Raw genomic sequence first — 6,503 nt, 5'->3', positions numbered from 1 at the left:
CACAAACACCAGGAAGCACCTGAAAGGCAGTGGTGTGACACATCTTCTGTTAAGGCCTCTGACTGTGAGCAAGGCTGAGAAGAGCCAGAGCGTTTCTCACATGGTTTCTGAGAGCCTCCTGTAGTCTTTGGCATGCTCCATGACACATGGACTGAACCACCTGTCCCCAGAGCCAACTCATCTCTGGATCCTCTTTAAAGGCTGGAGTATTTATCACACTCCCCTTATTTCTGCTGTATGTGGAAAGTGCTTTTCTGGGGTGCTGTCAGCTCTCCCAGCAAAAGCTCTGTCTGCTAGATTGTGTCCAGAGATGGGAACAGAGCTGGGGAAGGGTCTGGAGCACCAGGACCCATGGAGAGAGTTGAGGGAGCTCATCCCGGAGAAAAAGAGGCTGGGGAGGGACTTTCTGGCTCTGCACAACTCCCTGACAGGAGGGAGCAGCTGGAGGGGGCGGGCTCTGCTCCCAGGGAGCAGGGACAGGAGGAGAAGGAATGGCCTCAAATTGTGCCAGGGGAGGTTTAGGTTGGCTCTAAGAAAGGTTTTTCAGGCACTGGCACAGGTTGCCCAAGGCAGTGGTGGAGTCACCACCCCTGAAAGTGTTCAAAAACCATGTGGATGTGGCTCCTGGGGATGTGATTTATTGGTGAACACATAAATGCTGAGTTAAGGGTTGGACTCGACCTTAGAGGGCTTTTCCAACCTTATTGACTCTGTGATTCTTTATGATTTTATACTCAGCAATGCCCTGCTGTGAGCCAGGACAGCAGCAAGTCACATCTGCAGCCTGTGCTGACATGGTGGCCAGGAGTGTCCTGTGGCCTGTGTCCCCTAGGACTCTTGTAGGAGACAGCTGTAACTGAGAGTGGACACTTGGTCAGGATTTGTATGAAGTTACTCCACTGCTCAGAGAAAAGAATGCCTTACCCATGAAGGTGAACACAGCAGACCCCAGAAGAGCTGGTGCTCTCAGGAGAGCTGTGCCATGGCCACCATCCATCAGTCACAGATGGGACTTCCTGGCCCAGACACAGGTGCTGAGTCCTGCTGCTCCACTGCCAGGCACTCCTTGGAAGCTGGAGGATTTCTTCCCATTGTGTACTAGTGGGTGCTGTCATGTTTGCAGTGTCCCTGACCATGGCAAGAGGTTGGAGTGAGATGATCTTTAAGGTCCCTTCTGACCTAAACCTGTATGGAATTCTGTGATTTTATCATTCTCCGTGCTTTGAATTGCCTGTGTTTCAGGGTGTACAGGGAATCCCTGCAGGAGGGCTGATGCATGGGTCCCTATGTCCCGAGAGCCCATCAATATTCCCCTTGCAGAACAGCTCTCTCTGGTTTTCATATAATTTGCTGGGATGTGGGTGCTGCTAAATTGAGAATTTAAGAAGAAGCACTCAGGTGTGCTGCGCTGAATTTCAACACAGCCTTCCCCTTCCACCAGTGCCAAGGACCTGCCCCAGCCCCCTCCCAGCACTTGTCTGTCAAAGGAGCCTTTGCAGGCACAAAGCTGCTCTGGGAGCCTTCCCACCGCAGCGGCTCCATGCCTGAACCACTCCCATGAGTGAGGAGAAAGGTTCAGGAGTTCCCTGGCTTCCATCAGTCTCCAGGGTACAATCTGTGGTCTTGTCCTACTCTTGGTGCAGACCCTTTCAGACAGAATGAGTTTTTGGGTCACCCTAATCTCTAAATTTTCCTTTGGCAAGGGGATCCTTCCTGGTCTTGTGGGTTTATTTTGGTGTCTCATGAAGATGTGGGATGCAGGGAAGAGCTGGCTGGAGTTTCAGTGTGCCCAGCCAAGTCCTGCAGTTCTCTGATGTTTCGTCTTCTTTAGGCCTTAAACATCTTCCACATTTTGGATTGCAGAAACTATCCCTAAGAACACTGGCTGCAGCTCCACCCTATTCCACCTGTGGATGTGACTTCTCCTCTCTCATTGTCCACCTATTCATCCCTGATTGCCTCATCCAGGCCCCCAAAAGTCATCCTTTGCCCTCAGAGGTTCCTACACCAAAAACTACCCTCTCAGAAGAGAACAAGGGGTCAAGACACAAGAAACCAGGGGTCAAGGAGAGGCTGGACTTCCTGAGCTAAGCCCAGTTCTCCGCAGTCATGGCAGTCACAGAATACCAAAATGGTTTGTGTTGGAAGGGACCTTAGAGATCATCTCCTCCCACCCCCTATAATGGGCAGGGACACCTTCCACCAGACTAGGCTACTCCTCATGGATGTCTGCCCAAAAGCACATTCACTGCACTTGGACTTGTAAAATACTAAGGAAAGGAAGATATTTTTGCAAAGCTTGACAGGTATCAAGGAAGAGAACTGACAGCAGGCAATTTCTCTGTGGAAAACTCCAGTTAATCCCAGGAGAAAGTGTACAAAACCTATAGTACCGAGGGAAAATAACAGCATCTCTGGCTGGGGGAGTTTCATTCACACCTCAGTTACAGTGACAGATGTGTCAGGCCTAACTGATCTTAACCTGTGCATCATTCCAGCTGTTTCAGTGCTCTGGCAGGGAAGAGAAGCAAGAGACTGTGTTAGGGGAAAGAAAAAAAAAATGATAAAGGAAAAGATGGTTTCTGGCCCTGCAGGTGGCCAGCAGGAACTGACAAAGAGATGCTGGCAGGCAGTGATGGACCATCCCTTTGAGCCTCTCCAGGGGATGCTGTTATTCTGTGTGTGATGCAGACCAGGTTGACTCCTTCCTTGACCCTTTGCTTTGGAATTAATCCCAAACCTCTTTGTCCCATTCTCCCTGCTTGGGAACCCATTCCCCTTTGTGTGTTTGTGAATCTCTTAATTTTCCATGTCACCGTGGTTACAGGCAGTTTATGCAGATTTCATATGCTAACAGAATTGTCTCTGAAATCGGATAATCCCTTTCCATATTTAAGAGATGGTGATCTCCTTTCTAGAGCCTGGTTGTGTCAGGCCAAGGTCCCTGTGCTCCTCCACTCCCCAAATCCTCCCAGCACTGCTGCCAAGCGCCAGAGCTGGAGATAATGATGTGAGTAAGATCTTAACAGCGCCTTGTACGTCCCTGTGTCTGCTGCAAACGCTCTGTCTGCTGCATTGTGTGCCCGCATTAGCCACAGACTATTGGGAATCAAATTAGATTAGAGGAAAAAAGAGATATCAACTACCCTTGATCTCTGAGGTTTGAGACCAATTGTTTGTGACTAAGATCTTCACTAAGCCTGATTTGAGAGGCACATATAATTTGCCTGGAGTGAAACAAATTAATGGAAAAGCCTCTCAAATGAGGTAAATCCATTTTGGGGTCTTGGTCATGGTTGTTAGTCCATAACTGCCTCTGCTATCTTTCAATATGATAAACCACACTTTTAGGGCAGCACCAGGCTGCTTTATAAACCTATAAATGGAAGGAGTGTTTAAAAACCTGCAAAACTTCTGCACTGCTCTATGTTAAGGAGAAGAAAAGCTCTTTTAAACACTGCACCACAGCATTGCTGGTTTGAAACATCCACCATGCTTAAAATGCAGAGTGAACCAGTTTCACAGAAATTAAAAGAAAATAAGGTCTGAATGCAGAAAAGAAAATTGTGGCCAGACCTGGGCAAATTAAGTGTCAAACCATTATAAATGGAATTAAATATTTTAAGAGCAACTCAGCAGCTAAGAATACAATTCCCCCCACAATATTAGGAGGTCAGGCAGTCAGGAGTGTCACCTTTCCTTGGTCACATTCTAGTAGAGTACAGTGGGAGCACATGGCTCCACAGAAAAATAAAGTTAAACCTTTGCATGGTGTTCTGAACACCCTCTGATCAAGGAGATTCCTGCACCACAAGGGCTTTTCCAAGGGATAAACACAAGAAACTGCCTCAGAGAAGTGTCAGAGGAGGTGTTGGAGCAGAATGTGCCTGATGTGTCCCAGACAGTCAGGACTATGTGGGACTCAGACAAGAATTCCAGAAGAATCAAATCAGCTACAAGCTCCAATGTGTAACCTCAAATGGGTGTTGAAGGTGACCTGTGACACTGAACCATACAGAATTCTCTGTGGCCACCTAGACAGCTTATCACCAGCAGGCCTCAGTGTCACCCCAAGCAACTGGGGCAACTGCAGTGAGGAACAGAATAGACACCTTGATGAACAGAATTTATTAAGAAAATGCCTGAGATTTTCTCTAGAGGGGAATCAGGTCTCTCAGACCTTGGAGAGATCTTTGAAGTGGTGAAAAGGAATGTGGAGGACTAGGTGGACAACACCACGTCTTTGGATCTCTGTGCCAAGGTACCGCAGAAGAGACTCCTGTGCTAAGGGGCCATGGCTCAGCCCTGTGGACTGATAACGAGCTTGAAGGAGAGAAAACCAGAACTGGAATGAGATGTCCAGTTTCATGATGGGAGAGCTCAGCATCAGGCCCAGGAATTCTGGCAGGGTCCCAGGCTTGGTAGTATGTTTGTAATAACCAAAGGAGATGGTGAAAGCTGAGGCAGCAATACAAATCTATTGAGAATGTTCACATGTGAAAGAGAATATGAAAAGCTGCTAAGAAAGGCAAAATAGTGATTGGCATGGAGATAAAATGACTCTGAGTCCATGCCCCAGACACAAAGTCATTCAGGTGGAAAGGAAGCCCAAGCTGAATGCAATAACAGGCTCCACTGAAAGAATCTCGGAGCTACATGAAGCTCCCCGATTGTACCTTGAAACTGTCCAGTAGCAAAGAGAAAGGAAATTAATGAGGGAAAATATTGAGAGCAATAAGGAAACTTTTCTACAGCCCCAGTGACCTGAACAGCACAGGCAGTTCTGGCCTTGGCACCAAAAACTGGTTTCTTACAACAGAAACAGGGCCAAAGGAGAGAGGTGGGATGGTGGGAGAGGCAGACCAGGTACACAAAGAGAGATGGGAGGGTTGGGAAGATAGGCTGAGGGAGAGGGATGCTTTGGAGATCTGTGCAGTCCTGCCAGGTGTGGGATGATGAAGGGCTGTCAGCTGGAATTGGGAAGGGATGTGTTTCTGGAGGACGGATTTGCCAAAGGTGAGGTGCTGGCTCTGGGGGTCCCTGTCCTGCCAAGAGCTGTGCTGCTGTGGCCACCTGCAGTGTGCAGCAGCAGGCCCAGCCCAGGCAGAGCCTGTTGGCTCCATGCTGGTCCTGGATTGAACTGCTGCATGAGGGACAGGTTGGGCAGGCAGCCATAGCCTGCTCAGTGCCCCACCATGAGCTGGAAAGGGACTGGGAAAACACACACCATGAGCAGGCAGCAGTCCAGCCAAATCCAGCCAGTGAGTTTGCTAGAAAATTGATTCCCTGAATTGTTCCTTTGCTGCAGATAATGAAAATTAGAGAAGGGATCGTAAACTGCTATCAGGAGAGAAGGGCTGATCTGTTCAGCCTTGGGTTTGATGGAGCTTGCCAAACCTGCGGAGCCTCTGCTCCCCTCCAGGTGACACTGGGATGCACCAGCACCATCCCAGACTGACAAAGATGTTTGCAGGGCTCCACATGAGAGGGGTCCGATCTGATCTAAGCTGCTGCTGGCACAGGACAACTACTCACAGGCTGGAAGAGACCCCTCAAGAACCTTCTTTATGGATCCTGATCTTCCCTGGAGCCAGGGCACACTCACTGGGACACAGGCCAGAAATAATCTTCCTGTCCCTGTTGTGCTCACAGACCCTGAGCTGGCCAGGACAAGGTGCCAGAGTGGCACAGGAGGTGTTCCAAAATTTGGGCATCCCCAATGGCCAGTACAAACCTGCCCTAGTCCTGCCCCCTTCCCTGACTTTGTGCACTCACGTGAACAGCAGCTCCATGTCTTTTAAGTCATGGTTGTGAATGTTACTTTAATTCCTAATTTGAAATCCTGTATCTTTTGTACTCCTGATTCTCATCCCTTCTGTCAGCTCTACCCCATCCCCACTCAGCCTCTCTGCTCTCCTAAACAGTGATGTTTCTGTCTGGCTGTGTCCCAGACACCTGGTTTGCCTTATCCAATGCCCCATCTCACCTCTGCGGGCTTTGCCAGGAACTCCACCTTCTCTAAGGCAGAAATTTACTGTCACAGCCATTTTCAAGTCTGCTGTACCTGTGCCTTCCTTTGCAGCTCCTCTGGCTGTTCCCTTCCTGCCTTTGCACTCACCCCCTCCTGTCCATCTGCTGCCAGGCTCTGAATTCTCCTTGTTCTCTGTTCCCCCAACCCCTGTGGACGTTCCCCTCCTTTTGTCTTGCACCTGAATCACAAACCCCTAATTACTCCCACTGTGCTGCCCTCCTCTGATCTCGCTGTACAACGCCCTGCCCATGCCTTCTTCTCTTTCTTCCTAACACTTTCTCCTTCTCTTCTCATACTCTTCCTCCTCACTGCTCCTGACAAATATTCCCTTCAGATCCTGGAGGTTCTGAAGGCTTTGCTTGGCCTTGCCTCACCCGCCCTCTCCACTTCTTTGGGACCACCCTTGCTCCCTGCTGCCCCATCGGTAACAAGGCTGGGGCTCATTAAAGCAGCAGACCCACAGCCCTGTCAG

General features: G+C 49.3%; 1 long non-coding RNA gene across 1 annotated transcript; it reads left to right on the top strand.

The window, feature by feature from the left end:
- Positions 1 to 499: 499 nt before the first annotated feature.
- On the top strand, positions 500 to 3,222 carry LOC137461803 (uncharacterized). The gene is made up of 2 exons (XR_010993489.1): positions 500 to 873; positions 1,832 to 3,222. It is a non-coding gene; the product is annotated as an uncharacterized lncRNA (long non-coding RNA).
- Positions 3,223 to 6,503: the final 3,281 nt, after the last annotated feature.

The sequence above is a fragment of the Anomalospiza imberbis genome, chromosome 23, assembly GCF_031753505.1.
Source record: "Anomalospiza imberbis isolate Cuckoo-Finch-1a 21T00152 chromosome 23, ASM3175350v1, whole genome shotgun sequence".
Taxonomy (NCBI): domain Eukaryota; kingdom Metazoa; phylum Chordata; class Aves; order Passeriformes; family Viduidae; genus Anomalospiza; species Anomalospiza imberbis.
Note: the sequence above shows the minus strand (reverse complement) of the source record. Positions and strands in the feature narration are given on the sequence as shown.